Source organism: Panthera tigris, chromosome B2, assembly GCF_018350195.1.
Source record: "Panthera tigris isolate Pti1 chromosome B2, P.tigris_Pti1_mat1.1, whole genome shotgun sequence".
Classification (NCBI taxonomy): domain Eukaryota; kingdom Metazoa; phylum Chordata; class Mammalia; order Carnivora; family Felidae; genus Panthera; species Panthera tigris.
Window position 1 is genome coordinate 127,775,728 of NC_056664.1, and position 19,124 is coordinate 127,794,851.

Consider the following 19,124-nt stretch of genomic DNA (forward strand, 5'->3'; position numbering starts at 1 on the left):
GATTGTCCCAGAACTTTGGCAAAGGTGGTAAAGTGAATCCAAATAAACTATTATAAAGCCTTCATAATATAAAAAAACAAAACATATTTTTGGACAGTTTAAAAATGTAATGACTACCTGAATGGTTTAGCATTCTCATGGACATGATTGTCTTGATGCTTCCTGGGTAGAAAATAAAGGCAGTTAGGAAAAACTGTTTCATTAAACCACAACACAGCTGTACATAGATGTCAAATTAAAGTTCATATATATAGAGCTCACAATGCTATGTACCCTAAGAGAAGATTAATAAGTGACTGCTTTGAATACACTACACTACAGCAGTAATGTGTCCAAAAACAGAAAAAATTATAAAAGCTTTAGAGTAATATTTTCTAATATATAAGATTATTATATCAAAACATCATTTTTTTTGACGCAATTAGCCTGGTTCTGATCCCTTAGATATTAAAAAGTTGAGAATAGTAGGGTTTTTATTGAACGTATAGGTTTGCACATTTAAATTTACATCACAACAAATAAAGGAGTCCTCCGGATGGCTGTGAATAGCGCAGGGAAACTTGACAACTTGGAAACAATTAGATCTTAACTGAATACTCATCTTCCATAAGCAAATGGCCAGAGGATTCTGAGTACTTCAGTGCTCAACTGTGTCACCTATGATGAAAGTTGAGATGTTTCCTTGAGAGGCAACGTGAAGGTGCTTATCAAAGTAAGAAAGCACATACCCTTTGGCCCGGAAATTCCATTGCTGCAAATTTATCGTTACAGATGTACCTGCACAAGTGCACAAAGATATGTGTACAAGGACTGCCTAAGTAAGTTATGACTCCATCATAAAACTCAGCCATTTAAAAAGATAAAGCACAACAGTACGTGCTGATATAGAAACTCATCCAGAAGATAGTAATATTGGATGTTGAAAAGCAAAAAAACAAAAAACAAAACCCCACCACCCCCCACCAAAAACCAAAAAAAACTCATTGCATTTAATAATCCCATGTGTGTAAAAGAGAAACAGGTGATAAACAGAGCATTTCTGCAGGGATGCCGAACAGCTTTTAACTCCAGTTAAATTAAATTGCAGAAGTAGAATCAGGGAGTCAAAAGAAGGGGCAGGAAAGACATTTCTACTTTTCACCATATGACTTTTGGTGATTTTTCTTTCTGTACCGGCCTAACTTCTATGTCCAATTTGCCCCCTAAGACAGACTGCTGCTGTGATGGTGGTGATGGCAGGTGCACTTAGGAAAGGGAAAGAACATGGCAATTCCCACGGGAATGAAAAGACTTTTGGGTGAGAAATCAGCAGCCCCCATATATTTGTAGCAAGACATCAAAAGTTCCTTCTGCTAAGAGCCACAAATTTATAATGCAGTAGCTGAAAAAACTAAACAACAAGCATTAACTTCGGTTTGCTGGCAAATTTTACTATTGGATTGGATTTTCCCTGCACAGTGATCTTCCTATGCATCCCTTTATAGGTAATAAGAAAAAAACCGAGGGGCGCCTGAGTGGCTCAGTTAAGGGTCTGACTCTTAATTTCGGCTCAGGTCATGATCTCATGGTTTGTGAGATGAAACTGCCATGTAGGACTTCCTGCTGTCACCTGAGCCTGTTTGAGATTCTATCTCTCTCCCTCTCTCCCTGCCCCTCCCCCACTCAGGCACGTGCTCACTGTCTCAAAATATATAAATAAACTTAAAAAAAAAAGACAAAAGCTGAATGAGAAGTGAGGCCCTTATAATAGTGTAATGCAAATTAACTTTGGTCAGTTACAGCAAGCATGCTAACAAGAAGAATGTGCAGTGTCAAACCCAAATTGACTGAATTTTTGTTTAATTAACTAAATATTTAAGGTTCATGTAGACACAACTGCTGTCAGACTTGTAAAGGTGAATAGCACCCTCTAAAATGGGAGTAAAGTGTATTTTCAATTCAAGACAGGAATATTTTGCATCTTTCCTTAACTAGGAGTCAGAGCTTGAACTGAATATTTCTTTTTCTTTTTTTTTAAATCTTTTTTTAAAAGAGAGAGAGAGAGAGCGCTTGTGCACACAAGTGGGGGAGGGGCAGAGAGACAGGGAGACAGAATCTGAAGCAGGAACCAGGGTCCAAGCTGTCAGCACAGAGCCTGATGTGGGGCTCGAACCCACAAACCATGAGATCATGACCTGAGCCAAAGTGGACGCTTAACCGACTGAGCCCCCCAGGAGTCCCTGAACTGAATAATTTCTAAGTTGTTTTTCATATTTTGCCACGGTGTTGACCTGTGATTGCAGATCCATTGTTAGGAATAACAATGATAATGCTTGTTGTTTATTGTGTACTTACTATATTGTGCCTGGTACATAGCTTCATATATGTTAACTAATTTGATCTTCATGACTACCCTATGCAGTATGTATTATACCTGTTTTACAGTAGAGTATGATCCTAAGGGAGGTTGATGGTTCAGAACCAGAATGAAACCCAGCTTTGGCTCACCCCCAAGCCTATAAGGTCTCACTTCTCCCATCCACTTCTGTCAGTCAGTTTATCATAACTTAAAATACTGCATCTTCAACAATACTTTCTCCTAAATATTGTCACTTGACTTCAATATTTCCCATGCTTAAATTTTTCATGGTCCTGGGAGAATATATGAGTTCTGCATGGCTGGAGTATAGAAAGTGGCCTCAAAAATGCCACTTCCTTGGGGCGCCTGGGTGGCTCAGTCGGTTGAGCTTCCGACTTCGGCTCAGGTCATGATCTTGTGGTCTGTGAGTTCATACCCCGCGTCAGGCTCTGTGCTGACAGCTCAGAGCCTGGAGCCTGCTTCGGATTCCGTGTCCCTCTCTCTCTGCCCATCCCCCACTCATGCTCTGTCTCTCTGTCTCAGAAATAAACATTAAAAAAAAATTCTTTTTAAATGCCACTTCCTAGAAATCACACAAATCCATAATTTAAATAAGGTACACAATCTTATATTAAAGTATTAACATAAGTACTTATATTAAAATATTAAGAACTGTATTGTAAGGACAACTCCTTGTTAGAACATGATAAACTATCATGACAAACAATTGTTTTATTTTGTTCCTTAGAAAGCATTACATTTTAAGAAAGTAAGAACCTGACAAGTGAAAATGAGGCCTATGTTCACTTCCCATTCATTGGTTTACACAGAATATATAATTTTGCTTAAACCACTAACTTTAAGTTAAATAATTACATAAAATTTTGTGAAAAACAAGACTGGAATAATATATTTAGTAATTAAATAGATTATAATGTTTTCATTTAGCAATGAGGTAATATCTTTGTAAATCAGGCAGATTTAATTTCTGCGGTTTATAATAATAAATTATAACCATTACACCCTAAACAACATATGTACAATTCTTATTCACTAAGAACATATCCTTAAAAAAAGAGATGCACCAAACTAGATTCTTACAAAGGCAATAACATTTTGCTGTTAAAGAATGGACCAGAAGAGAGGTGCCTGGGTGGCTCAGTCGGTTAAGCGTCCGACTCCAGCTCATGATCTCGTGGTTCGTGGGTTCAAGCCCCGTGCCAGTCTCTGTGCTGACAGCTCAGAGCCTGGAGCCTGATTCAGATTCTGTGTCTCCCTCTCTCTCTGCCCCTCCCCCACTCATACTCTGTCTCTGTCTCTCTCCCTCAAAAATGAATAAACATTAAAAAAAAATTTTTTTTAAAAAGAATGGACCAAAAGATGAAGAAAAGTTACATACGTAAGATTTAAAAGCTGATATTTAATGGCCAGAACAAAAATCATCTAGGACATTTAGTTAACTGTGGGATTTAAATTTCAGAAAAAGAGCCTAATCAGAAAAAGGCAAATCTACTGTTTTATTTAAAAACTCAATTTTGCTGATATTCACATAGGATCATCTTATATTCTAATAGCATTTATTATCTGGGCAATTTTTTAAGTTCAAAACTTTGATCCCAGTAAAAAAATACATTGACTCAATTATGCAAATAGCTTCTGTCAGGAAAACTTCTTTTTAAACTTCTAAGACAAGCCTACCTAAGCTGTCCTACCATTTTATCATGAAACTGGATGATCGCTTGAGCCACGCTTTCTCCTCCTGGTCATAACAGGAAAAGCTCCTCTGTCTGTGTCTGAGCTAGAAGTCCCAGGATCCCAGTACTGCGGATCGATCCCTCTGGTCTCCCTCTGGTCTCTGGGCTGGACCTCTGAACTTTTTGCTTCAGTGAAAAGCTTAAGAATATCACGAGGGAATTGGAAATTATTCCTACTTCACGTGAAACTTTTACATCAGATTTTAAACATGTTTGAGAATATAGTATTTCTCTTCAACACCAGCCTTGGAGAGGCTTCAACTAACTGCTATCCATAAAATCACTTTCCTTTTGCAGTTTCTGAGGCATATGGAGAAAAACAGAAGAGAGAAAACATGAGTGCTGGGTCTTTTGAGGAATATACTGATCGTATTCTTTAGCCATTAAAAAAAAAATGTGGCCATTTCCCGTTAATCTCTTGTCCACACCTGCTTTATCTTGGAAACGGAAAAAAATCTGCAGTGTAAACTGGGTTCACCCTAGATCTTTTACTGGGCATAGCATGTTTGTCTCTTTAAAACCAAACAGGCTTGGGGGTGTTCAAAAGTCTCTTTACTGCTTTCCTCAGCTTACAATCAGGGAGAAGAAATTCACTTTTAAAATCTTAAGGCTTAAAAAAAATAAATAAATAAAATAAAATAAAATCTTAAGGCTTTCAAAATTGAATCCAAGATGTCACAAAGACATTCGTCTTTTTTTGTTGGGTGATCCTTTTACGGAGCAATCTAAGTCTACCAACAACGGCAAATGCCTAAGCTTGCATGTTATTGTTTAAATGCTAAGTAATAGGGAAATAGTTTCTTTGGGCTATTTTAGTTTCGTAATTTTATTACAACCCATCAAATGCACCCTCATACAAAAATCAGCAGCTTTAGTTGCATTTTCCCAATATAGATCTACTTGGTGCTATAAAATCCACAGTAACGTGGTTAATTATACTACATTACTTCTTTATCACCGCATAGATACATTTCATTTTTCATATCCCCTAACTATATGTTAAAAGTATAAATTTCCAGTTTTCCCAATCGATTGATATGTTTAAAAATGTAATATTAGAGCAATCCTCCCATGGAAAACAAAAAACAAAAAACAAAACAAAAAAAAAACAAACCCAGTCGGTTATTTCATTCTGTGAGATTTCTTTTTATGGTAACCAAACCCACGCAGAGTCATTTTTGGCACCCATTGCCAACAAAGGAGAGATATTCCAAACGCAATTTCACATTCACATTTAAAATTTTCCCAATGTCTTTGAGTGCTGCGAAAGGAGTGAGCTATTTTGTTGGAGGATATGACTCTGGGGTTTCCTGTGGATAGTGCCCCAGCCCATAGGAGTCTTTGAGGCAGTCAAGACAGGCATTGTCTGGCAGCTTAAGCACATTTTTCAGAGGGGGACAGTGTTGAAAAAGATATTATCCTCCGCGTGGCTATTCCATGGAAAAGCTGCCATTTTTCTAAAAGTGTGCCCTCTCCTTTGGCTACTCTTCACAGTCCCACTCAAATAAATTTGGCACCCAGTTAAATAATTTCCTCAGACAGGCCTTGAAAGCAAAGGCACAGCAACAGCCTCCCGTATAGACCTCAACAGAGGTCTCTTCAGGATAACAGCTGGGTGGGATTGGCAGGAAGGCAAGCTTGCTCTGTAGATGAATAAAGGCTTACAGTATCCACGGTTGTCAATCTGGGATCTTTTGCTTAGGAAAACACTATCTTACAAAAAAGCTTTACCTCAGGAAATTAATCATTACTTGAGTGGTGGCAAAAGTCAAGAGAGCATTAAATAATAACATCCTAAATAATAACGGTATAACATGACTGGTAACAAACACGGCCTCTCTACTTCTAAAATTTTAATAATAAAACATTTAGAAAAATTAAAATGGTTATTTGGCCCTGTTTTGAGAATTGGGGGGTATTATGCTTATAAACAAACATATACATCTTCAAATAGTGATTACTGAATTACATTTTAGAGACCATTTCCATCTATTTGCTTTCAAAATGCCAGAGATCAATTACCAAATATTTTAAGAAATACACAAGTGTCTCAGAGCACAGTGATGGTCCCACAAATCGCTACCACACAGGACTGGATAAGGGAAAGAAGGATCTACAAAAAAGCCATGGCCATTGCCAGAGTCCAGCTGAATACAGACTTATTTCCACAGGATGATTAAAAAAAGGCACCATCCTGAGAGCCAAATTCATTATAAATGCTTCTTTTATTAGTAAAAATCCCCATAACAACCTTAGTTCTCCCTAAAATAAGCAAGTTGTCAATATGAGCAGGGTACTGTATATTATATAAAACCCTGCCAAGCAATCCAGAGAACTTTTGGAGAAAAGTAAAAATATTTTGATGATCACCCTCTAACTTGACATACATTAAAATCCAATTTGATATTTAAAACCTAATGGAAAACTGAACTAGATTTTTTCCACACTGGCTACACTGAGGGCATGATTGCAGATATTTGCATAGTTTGCATATTTAGTCAAGGTATTTATAACTTATTTTGACTGTAGCCCACTACTTTCAATATTTTGTTCTAAAGTTTTTTTGCAATTTTTTTTCACAGTCGTGATTTTGTTTTCCCCATTTCACAGCCAGAGTAATTAGGGTTCCCTAAGTAGAATTTAATATGAAAATAAACTTTGCAAGAAAGAAATGCTCTTAAATGCAGCTATCTCAATTAAGAGAATTGTAATTAAAACTGGTTTGGAAAACAAGACAAAACCTTCACAACACTTTTCTCTCTAAATGGCGTGTATACACTGTTTCCTCCCAGATTTAATGACAAAGTTGGTTTACATATGGGTACAAAGTAGGCCAAAATTGCCTTTCAAGTTCAATGCAAAAACAATGGAATAAAATAAGAAGTTTTAGTTATTAACCTGTTATCCACATATCAAAAAACTGTATCACAACCATCTATGTCTTCCACGGTGCCGACTCTCCTCACTGGAACTCATGCATAACTTCTGGAAACCTAAAAGATGAACAAGAAGATTTTTTTAAATGATAACACTTGTAGTCAACTTAATAGGCATGCTTATTCTTCATTCACAGAAACTGCTTTCCTTGAGGAAGGAAAATTTGGAAGTGGATCTCTCAAGAAGACATTTTTTTTCCCCGAAGAAAACAATTTCCTTTCTTTTAACATAGTTTAACTCTTTTGAACAAGTACTTGTATTAAAAGAGAATTGCTGGGGTGCCTGGTGGCTCAGTCAGTTGAGCGCGTGACTTCGACTCAGGTCATGATCTCACGGTTCGTGAGTTCAAGCCCAGCGTCGGACTCTGTGTGGACTGAGCCTGGAGCCTGCTTTGGATTCTGTGTCTCCTTCTCTCTGCTCCTCCCCTGCTCATGCTCTGTCTCTCAAAATAACATTAAAAAAAAATTTAAAGAGGCATCTGGGTGGCTCTGTTGGTTAAGCGTCTGACTTTGGCTCAGATAATGATCTCCTGGCTCCTGAGTTCAAGCCCTACATCAGGCTCTGTGCTGACAGCTCACAGCCTGGAACCTGCTTCGGTTTCTGCATCTCCCTCTCTCTCTCTCTTCCCCTACCCCACTTGTGCTGTCTGTCTCTCTCTCTCTCTCAAAAATGAATAAACATTGAACAAAATTTAAAAAAAAGAATTGTCTATACCAACAAAAGTAGAGGCAATCAGGAAAATAATGGTAGAGTTATAACTTAACATATTGGAACTAGAAATTATGCCATGACAGTGCCTGACACAGTTCTGCCTTAAAGCTGAGATTCTCAGGAAACTTCTTTTGGTGCATCAGCTGCTAAACTCCACAGGATGAAGTCTCAGATAACCTCATAGCGAATTCTTCTCTATAGTTTATTTCAGCAATGTTATGTTCTGTGCTAAAATTAATTTCTGAAATAGGAAGCCAAAACCAACCAAAGTAAAATCCTGAGACTTAACAAGAAATAAAGAAAGGGACTTTCTCATACTTAGAATTAATATTTACCCAGCTCTGATCCAAAGAAATGCATGGAAACTCAGTCAAACTACTTGCTCCAAATAGAGTAATCAATGAACCATCTTAAGAGGGTTTATCTCCCAGTACACAAGGCCCACATAAAAATATTGTGACACTATCCTTAGATGGTTATTGTATATTTGTTCATTTTTAAAAATACTGCTTTTTCTTCCAGACAAGTTATTGTCTCATAGGAAGGGTTGCAGATTCAAGACACGGCAAAATGTGCCTAAACCGAGTCCCACTTCATGGGAGCATTCAAAGTGCTTAAAGGAAGTAGTTTGCTTTAACTTCCCTGTCCCCCTTTCCACATCACTGCTGTAGCACTTTAGGACACCCTGCGCACTTTGAGACATGAATCATTATAAGCAAGCAGGCCCACTTGGTTCCTCAAAAGACACAAAAGGTACAAAAATAGCTTCTGCAATTGAAGCAAGGACGTCGTCAGCAGCCAGATGAATGTGGGTGGTCAGATAAGATTCTGTTACTGCAAAGGACAAATTATTAAGCACATGTTAGATTTATTTTCATTTTTAAACCATGTTCTTCTTGCCTCAAATCAACCATTTGCTGGTAACTTAAAATGATACCTGACAAGCTCTACTACTCTCAAAATTGAAAGCTTCATCAAAGCCTAAGAGCATGATTGATTAAGCACTGAAAAAAAAAAAAAAAAAGACATATATATTCTATAAGACATACAACAAAAGACATAATCTATAAGACATGTAAATTCTATATATTTTTAACAAATCAAATAGCACCTCTGGGGGGAAAAAGTTAAACAAATCAAATAGCTAATAGTTATTAAACAATAGTTAAACAAATCAAAGTTAAACAAATCAAATAGCACCTTTGGGGGAAAAAAAAATAACACTATACTTTGGCATTATGACCTAATGTAAAGTAAAGCATGGCATCCCTCAGGGAAAAAAAATTAATAAATCACTGAAGTATTTTGCACCCTGAGCAAAATTCACCCACGACATAAATGGGCCAAGATTCTACAGATATAGCTATTTATAGGGAACAATAACTTGCAGCAATTGGTGACTACCTATGATTGGCAATCTGAGGCACCGAACTAAGAGGTAGGAAGGGAGAAGGAGAAAGTAACCCTCAGAAGGCCAGCACTGACACCCAGCCCTTCCAACGGAGTTTCAACTATAGACAGGCACCCACCCGCTCCCAATCCCAGAAATCATCGTTCTTGCCAACAGCTTTCACACGCAAAATGGAGCACAAGCATATCTCTCAGACAAGCTGTGAAAGGGCAATGACTCTGCTCTTCCAGTGTTACTTTCCAGAACTATGGCTACTGGAAATAGGAAACACTTATCTCATGCCATGTGCATACATCTGGAATTTTAGATTACCGAAGATCCCTCTTTTCATTCAGTAAGAAGATTCAAAATTTCTTTTTGTCTCATGACTTAAAATTCATGACCCCTTAAATGTTTGGTTTTCCCTGGGAGAACCAAAAATCAATGGCAATGATACTGCGTTTATATTTTACCTTACAGAAACTTCCAGTTAATTAGTGTGATTCTAAAGCAAAGAGCTGGATGATATTAATGTGAAAGATACGAAACTAACTTCGATGATTTTACACAAATAATGTTGTTGCAAATTAGACACAGTAATGGGGGCGCCTGGGTGGCTCAGAAGGTTAAGTGTCCAACTTTGGCTCAGGTATTGATCTCGCGGTTTGTGACTTTGAGCCCCGCGTCAGGCTCTGTGCTGACAGCTCGGAGCCTGGAGCCTTCTCAGATTCTGTGTCTTTCTCTCTCTCTGCCCCTCCCCCACTTGTGCTCTGTCTCTATCAAAAATAAATTTTTAAAAATGTAAAAAATAAAATAAAAAAAAATTTAGATGCAGTGATGGCCTCCACAAGGGAGGCAGTTACTACTATTAAAATAAAGACACGAAGATAACCATCTCAGGAAATTATTTTTCCATTAATTTTCAGTGAGTTTTTGTGCCTTAGTGTATTTATCAAAATATAAGAAAAATCTTTCCTCAAATAGCTCTTGAGAATATGGTATGACACCTTATGTCTCTGTTCCCTAGAAATCAAGAGTTCACACAGTATACTCTTAAACAATGGAATAAATGAAGAGAGATTTTCATTTCTTTAACTTTACTTTTAGGTTATTCGACTCACCAGAAATCATCAAGCAGTGAAACCTTAATATTTAATAAAGTTAACAATTTTATTTCAGGAAATAGTGTTAACAGATCTTGTTAAATTTCCTCAAGTCGTTTAAAATATATTCCTAAATATGGGGTGAAAATTATCTTTCACTTTACTAACAAAGTACAGACTGATTTTTCTGACACCTGCTGGCTTATAGGAGAGTTCCTTAAAAATATTTTCCAATTCCCCTATCTCTAATTTGTAACAGACACTTGGAAAATGTGAACATTATCGTTTCTATCCCAGTGGTTTCTCAACCTTTCTACTCTTAAAAAAACACCTTAGCATTAGATATTTATTCTTGGATCCCTACAAGCTATTGTCACTAAGCTAAGCAAGGAATACATTGAGCTATGATAATGGACGATAGACAGAAAGATGATAGGTAGATGACTAATAGACAGATAATGTTTTAAAATGTCCATTGTTAGATTCTTCATTATTTCGATTTTCTATTCTTCCAAATTATTCTAAGACAATTTATGGCTTAAAGGTTTAATATGACTTGTAGATGAATCTTGCAAAAGGTTTCATTGGCAAACTTCTTGTGCAAATGTAAGTACCTTCCATCATTCTTGATTTTTTTCCTGAGGTTAAACAAATGCACAGGAGATCATAATTTTAGTAGAAGAGCTGATAAAAGAAACCAGTTTCACTTTCGGTGAGAGTTGGCACAATTAAAAAGGATTATTATTCACATCAACTCTATGAAAAAATGGCAAATAGGACTGGAAACAAGATATGATCCTTGTATTATTTCTCATTTAAAAGTAGTGTTTAAATACGACATGTGTAAAAGAATGAACACTGCTCTTCACACACTAGAGAAGAGATACTCATATTTAACAGTAGTAGAGGAAATTCCAAAGTGGTGGGTAAAGATGGGAGAAGGGTACTTAAAGAGAAACGCATGTTCAAGATAACACTTGAATTCCTCCCCAGGTTTTTGAAGAGGGGCATCTTTTCCCCACTACAAAAAAATAAGTCTCTGAATGGACGCCTGGTTCCACTTTGGAGTGCCTGGAGTGGCAACGTAAGAGGTGTGTCTGGAAGGTGGCAGGGAAGGCAGACACAGATGTGTGTTTGTGACGATACCACACACACACACACACACACACACACACACACACACACACACACACTTTGATCGGTATGATGACTATAAGCTTAGGTCTTTGGAAAGAGTCTGGAAATGAAGGTGATGCTTAGAGCTAGGTTTGGAATGTAAACAGGAAGAAAAAGGGTTTAAAGAGATTCAAATAGGAATGGGAAAAGGTAGTCCTGTTCGGAACATGGGGCAATTCATTACTGGGGCGAGGCAGAGGCTCTGAGAAGTCAAAAAGGTGTGTGTGGGAAAGGAGAGTTTCCACAAGAGGAAGTGAGGGCAAACTGAGTCAAATTCGCAGATTTTGTCCTTTCATTTAGGGTTCTGGTTCTAGAAAATGCTTATAAAAATGAACCCAGAGCTACCTGTGGTCTATTGCTGCTTCTCAGCAGGTAGTTGGCGCTGGAGCAGCGACAAGATACAAAATAAAACATTGTGCAAATTAAAAGGAATAAAAACAACCAAAAAAATAGGTACACGTGAATAAGTGATTGTAACTTAAGTCTTCTTAACGAGGTGTTTTGACCATTTCCTGACACTTTGGGGCATTTATTGATGCTTACTATGTGCCAGAAAATGGGGTAAGTTTACAGAAGACAAAAAGAAAAATGGAAGCTCTCTATTTAAGACTTCAGAGCCTAGCAGGAAGACATTTGTGAACAAATAAGTTCAACAAAATGTTTGGGTGCTTTGACACAAATATAAACACAGTATAGGGAGACCTAGAAGAGGGGATTGTCAATCCTATCAAGAGAATTAGGAAAGGTTTAGAGAGGATATGACACTGAGTAAATCTTTAAAGAAAACTATGCATGATAATATACAAAAGCATACAGTTCTCAATGTTAGGTTGGGAAATAAAAACACTTGTCTGAAGAGATAAAAATATAAGCCTCTAGCATTTCAGTTTCTCTCTGGTTGCATATACTTGTAGTGTGGTGAAATGTTAGCTCATGGGGTTGCTTAGGGAGTAAGGTGTCCTAGTTAATACAACCTTATGGTTAGGTAAAGACCACAGAGAAAATAATTTTTATTTTAACATCTGCTAGTGATTATTTTCCAAAGTACATTAGCCTTCTCCATGAGTTAATTACAGTCTCCTGAACATAACTTAATCTTTCTTTGATGATTCAGTATTGAATAGTGCTCTCTAGTCCGTACTCTGCATCTGGGCGGTGATCATCTGGTATTGGCCATGCAAAATTCTCCCCACATGTGTTCCTAAGCACATGTCACATTTTCCAAGATCACAGTTGCAACAGAGATTTGTTTTCTTGACGACGTATTTGACATCAAATAAGACATATCTAACTAACTTGTTTTAGGAGCAAATCTATAGCTCTCCACTTCTATGACCATTAAGTTTTGAGTCCATTCTGAATCATACAGGGAATGTTAAGTACTGTGAAAGGTTTTAGAAATCATCTAGTCCATCAACCAACTAACAGAAGAAAGAGGTGAAAACTAGAGAACTCAAAAGACCTGCTTAATACGGGTCATTATAATGGCTTTGGGCTATTGTTTAAGTCTTCAAACTTTCAAGTCAATTATTTCCCACTCTCCACACTACTTCCTCTTATTGAATGTTTACTAATCTTGCCTTATTGCAGAAACTGATTGAAAGGAATGAAAATGGAAGAATAAATAATATTGAACGTAGAATGAGTGAAGACATTTATCATCCCTAATTTCAAACTAATCAGCCAAGGAAACATAATAACAGTAGCCAAAAACCAATGTTCCCATTGAGTTATTAATTTTTTTTTAATTTTTTTAACGTTTATTTATTTTTGAGACAGAGAGAGACAGAGAATGAATGGGGGAGGGTCAGAGAGAGAGGGAGACACAGAATCCGAAACAGGCTCCAGGCTCTGAGCTGTCAGCACAGAGCCCGACGCGGGGCTCGAACTCACGGACCGCAAGATCATGACCTGAGCCGAAGTCAGACGCTTAACCGACTGAGCCACCCAGGCGCCCCTTGAGTTATTAATTTTTACAGAAAATAGATTCAATGAAAAAATTTAACTTTTCCAAAATGAGTAAATGGTTGGCAAATTAGTTGTCAAAAGAATCAATTTCTACAAGTAGTCCATCATTTAGTATTTAAAAAAATATATATTTTGAAGTCTCAACTATTTTCCAGCATAAGCTGTTTTCCATTATCAAGCTTCTTATGCTCTTATAATAAAAAAACTTTTTAAAGTAAATATTTTAAGTCAAATTATGAGATCATCTTCTCTCAAGCAAGGTTAACTCTCTCACTGACAGCCAATGGAGGTAAGTCCTTTGGTTCATCATACCAAAACTTCACCAAGGAGGTCCATGGTGACATGACAACACTATGTGCACAATTATTACTTCTCTGACAGAATGGTGTATGCTGTCTTGTTTTTAAAAAAGGGCAGGGCCAATTAGATGTTTTGTTTAATTAAAAATATTCTTTTTGGTGCAACTTTAAATGGGACTCCTTTCTTTTTTTTAAAAAAAATTAAAAAAAAATTTTTTTTTTAATGTTTATTTATTTTTGAGACAGAGAGAGACAGAGCATGAACAGGGGAGGGTCAGAGAGAGAGGGAGACACAGAATCTGAAGCAGGCTCCAGGTTCTGAGCTGTCAGCACAGAGCCTGACGCGGGGCTCGAAATCACGGACCGGGAGATCGTGACCTGAGCCGATGTCAGACACTTAACCGACTGAGCCACCCAGGCGCCCCAAATGGGACTCCTTTCTTAATTTCTCTTTCTGCCTCTTCATTATTAGTGTATAGAAATGCAATGAATTTCTTTTCTTTTTAGAAATGCAATGAGGAGCGCCTGGGTGGCTCAGTCGGTTAAACGTCCGACTTCGGCTCAGGTCACAATCTCGCGGTCAGTGAGTTCGAGCCCCGCCTCGGGCTCTGGGCTGATGGCTCAGAGCCTGGAGCCTGCTTCCGATTCTGTGTCTCCCTCTCTCTCTGCCCCTCCCCCGTTCATGCTCTGTCTCTCTCTGTCTCAAAAATAAATAAAAACATTAAAAAAAAATTAAAAAAAAAAAAAAAGAAATGCAATGAATTTCTCTATATTGATTTTGTATCCTGTGACCTTACTAAATTCATTTATCAGTCCTCATAGTTTCTTGGTAGAGTCTTTAGGGTTTTCTATATGCAGTATCATGTCATCTGAAAATTGTGAATTTTACTTCTTTCTTTCCAATTTGGATACCTTTTATTTCTTATCTGGTTTCTTGCACCACAAAAAAAAAAAAAAAAAAAAATCTTAGGAATAAATTTAACCAAAGAGGTGAAAGACCTGTACTCTGAAAACTACAAAATACAGATGAAAGAAATTGAAGACAACACAACAAATGGAACGATATTCCATGCTCATGAACAGGAAGAACAAATATTGTTAAAACATCCATACTACCCAAGTCAATTACAGATTTGATGCAATACTTATCAAAATACCAACAGCATTTTTCACAGAACAAGAATAAACAATCCTAAAATTTGTATAGTACCCCAAAAGTCCCCAAATACCCAAGGCAATCTTAAAAAAGAAGAACAAAACTGGAGCTATCACAATACCACATTTCAAGATATATTACAAAACTGTAGTAATCAAAACAGTATGGCACTGAGACAAAAATAACACATAGATCAAAGGAACAGAACAAAGAGCTCAGATATAAACCCATGATTATATGGTCGATTAATCTTCAACAAAGGAGGCAAGAATATGCAATGAGCAAAAGACAGTTTCTTCAACAAATGGTGTTGGGAAAGTGGAACAGCTACATGCAAAAGAAAGTGGACCACATTCTCACACCACAAACAAAAATAAATTCAAAATGGATTAAAGACCTAAATGTGAGACGTGAAACTATAAAAATCCTAGAAGAGAGCACAGGCAGTAATTTCTCTGACATCAGCCATAGCAACATTTTCCTAGAAATGTCTCCCAAGGCAAGGGAAACAAAAGCAAAAATAAACTATTGGGACTACATCAAAATAAAAAGCATCTGTATAGCAAAGGAAACTATGAATAAACTAAAAGACAACCTATGGAATGGGAGAAGGTATTTGCAAATGATATACCCGATAAAAAGTTAGTATCCAAAATATACAAAGAACTAATACAACTCAAAACAAAACAAAACAAAAAAAAAAACCCCACAAATAATCCAATTAAATAATAGGCAGAAGACATGAACAGATATTTCTCCAAGGAAGACATCCAGATGGCCAACAGACACCAGGAAAGATGCTCAACATCACTAATCATCAGGGAAATACAAATCAAAACCACAATGAGACATCACCTCACATCTGTCAAAATGGCTAAAATCAAAACCACAGGAAACAACAAGTGTTGATGAAGATGTGGGGGAAAAGGAACCTTCATGCATTGCTGGTGAAAATGCAAACTGGTGCAGCCTCTGTGGAAAACAGTATGGAAGTCTGTCAAAAAATTAAAAATAGAACTACCATATGATCCAGTGACTCCACAACTAGGTATTTACCTAAAGAATATGAAAACACTAATCCGAAAAGATATATGCACCCCTATGTTTAGAACAGCACTATTTACAATAGCCATGATATGGAAGCAACCCACATGTCCATCAATAGATGAATAGACAAAGAAGATGTGATAGATACACAAAATGGACTACTACTCAGCCATAAAAAAAGAATGAAACCTTTCCCTTTGCAACCACATGAATGGATCTAGAAGGTATAATGCTACATTAAATAAGTCTGAAAAGGACATAGACCATATAATTGCATTCATGTGTGGAATCTAAGAAACCAAACAAATAAAGAAAAAAAGAGGCAAACCAAAAAATAGACTCTTAACTATAGAGAACAAACTGATGGCTACCAGAGGGGTGGTGGGTGGAGGGATGGGTGAAATACATGAAGGCAATTAAGAATACACTTATCACAATGAGTATAGAGTAATGTATAGAACTATTGAGTTATTATATTGTATGCATGAAACTAATATAATTTTTATGTTAATTATAATTGAATTCAAAGAATTTTTTTAATTTTCTCAGTTATGATAAATTTTTATTTTTATATTCCAATTCTTATGTTTCTTCCCCTTCCTTTCAGTTCCCTCTATTCTATTCCTCAATGTTATTATGGTAGGTTTTTGCCAAGCTATTTTAAATATTTACTCTAACTAAATATTTGGAGAATTAAACCAAAGGAGGACTATTTGGCTACTTTAATAAGAAATATAACAACGAAGTCAAAATTCCAATGTACTGTTTCCTGAAGTTTTATCTTTTACAGTGCTTATGTTTATTCTTTGGTTGCTACAGGTGTGCATAAATAAGGTAATGATTCCTTCTCAAATTTTCCTTTTACTCAGGATGTGCCAAAATTAGCATAAAGGCCAACGTTAATTTTGGATTATGTAAATAAAAAGAATGGAGAAAATAAATCATAAAATACTTCTTTCATAAGTATGCATAAAACAGGCTAACCTTCCCTGGAGGAAAATCCGTCTCTCACAGTAGAACCCCCTACCCCATGTCAATGGAGATAATACCAAAAGTAATGAATGCACAACTAAAAGCTTGAATTGCATTCCATATCTCATGCTACAACTAATTCTCAGGTGTGTGGAGAAAAAACGTCCTCAGTCTCCCTACATGCGGTCTGCATACAATAGACCTCCCTGAAAAAGAAATTAAGGCAAGGCCTAGTACATAGCATATAACCTGAATAGATGGGAGCTATCTGCCTCTAATAACTGAGCAGCTGAAATAATCAATTCTATCTCCTCTCTAGAAAATTTTTACAGAGTGAGGAAACTGATCCATGTGTCAATGTAGAGGTGTACAACCTTGGTAAATCCAGAGCACATCTTGACTTAGTACTGTCCCTGGATCAGTGAGGAACATAGACTTCGAAAGTGAACATAATGTTAGCACACAGTAAATATCCTGTATCTCAGTTATTGTCAGAGTTTAAGAAAACATCTGATCAAAAAGGACTTGAACAACCAAGTAAGACTCAACAGAGGTAAGTAGTTCAAATAGAAGCCATGTTTTACCCAAAGGAAGTAACCAGAAAACCTTTAAAATGACCTATGTTATGTAGTTATTCAGGCACTCCCCTGGCGCTTTGATAAACTCTGAATGGCATTCATATTTTCAGCCTCATCTTGGAATATATCATTGCCCACGAAGTTTAAGGTTATAAAAATACTCAAGTTCCAAGCAGGTGTTTCTAATATCCTACTGGGCAAATTCTGTCAGACAATTCCAGAATTCCATCTACAGGCCCTTTCACTCAATCAAATGACATGTTTTTGAAAGCTTTTATATATTAATGAAATGAAATACAGTATCTTTAGAATGTAAATTTCATATTTATTTGAATTTGAATCCAGACATTACTGTTTTATTTACTGTTTTATTTACAATACACATGTATTATACAATACACATGTACTGTTTTATTTACAATACACATGTATTACTATATAAAATATGTATTACATAATATATGAAATTTAAATCCATTTGAATGAAATTTACCAAAAAAAATTGAATTAAGAATAATGTCCAAGTGTGGAATTCAAAGATAAGTAAGACAAGACTCCTGCCTTCAAAGAGCTTACTGTCAAGTAGGTGAGAAAACCATATAAACAAGCTATAAAAACAACAGAGGCATAAAACGATATTATGGGAGCACAGAAAAAAAAGAGATTGCTTGGGAAAGCTGCATTTAAGAAACATGATCTTAGGCCCTGAAACGCTAGGATTTGGCAAGTAGAGATTAAGAGAAAAGGCATTTAATGTGAACATACTATGCAAGAGAGAAAAGCAAGGGATGTTGAAGAAACAGTGACTGGAATATTCACCGTATGGAGGCAATGGGAGTTAGGGCTGAGAAGGAAAGGTGGTAGCAGATGATAAAAGAACTTTATTTGGTAGATAAAGAGAGCCAACAGAGGTTGTGAGCAGATTGCCACAATCACAGAGACACTTTAGAAAATTCACACTATAAGCTCATCTTCTTCCATCTCTTTTTAAGCAAACTTCTGCAAACGTGTAGCCTGAAAAGAATCAAGATTGAGAAGAAGTTTGTTTTAAGACAAGGGAGACGAGAAACTAAGGGGGTAAAATACAGGTAATAATTAGTGGAATAAACTCTTGGAAAAGTGGAAAAGAAAAGGAAACTCAAAAGCACCGATTAAGGGATCAGTTTCAGAAGAATGAAAGGAAACTTTTCTGTTTTAGACTGGAAGGAAGGAAGGAAGAAATGATGAAGAAGATAACTTTTTATATTGAGAGAAAAGAAATGGAGAAATTCCCTTAAGATGTTTTTAACCTGCTCAAAAAAGCAGAAGACTGATGAGGGTTAGGAGAGGGAGCCAGAGTTGGTAAGGGCTTGATGAGTTTAAACATCCATTTGTCTTGAGTTTTTAAGGCATTTAACAGTCTTAGGAAGAATGCTATTTCTTATTAGGCTGTTCAAAAAGAGTATTTTGCAACAGAATACATGCAAAATTTATCTAAGTTGATAATATATCCAAATAATATATTATTATTGTATACCAAAAAGTACAACAAAATGTTACATTTATTGTTTATTATTCAATAAAACTCTGAGGATGATAAACTATAAGCCACTCTTTATGAACAGTAGATTTAAGACAATTTTTAAAAAATTTATATACTGTTTTCTTTTTATTGTTTCTTTGAAAGCACAGCTGCAGATCCCTTTTATATAGTAA

At 36.4% G+C, this 19,124-nt stretch overlaps 1 protein-coding gene across 1 annotated transcript in view; it reads right to left on the bottom strand.

Annotated features, from left to right (window-relative positions):
- HIVEP2 (HIVEP zinc finger 2) overlaps positions 1-19,124 on the bottom strand; it is a 203,613-nt gene that overhangs the window by 25,151 nt on the left and 159,338 nt on the right. Inside the window, exons 3-4 of the mRNA XM_042987240.1 lie at positions 6,991-7,085; positions 118-162 (exon numbers count right to left, since the gene is read on the bottom strand). The gene's annotated coding sequence lies outside the window, so the exon portion shown is untranslated. The remainder of the gene's footprint in view (positions 1-117; positions 163-6,990; positions 7,086-19,124) is intronic.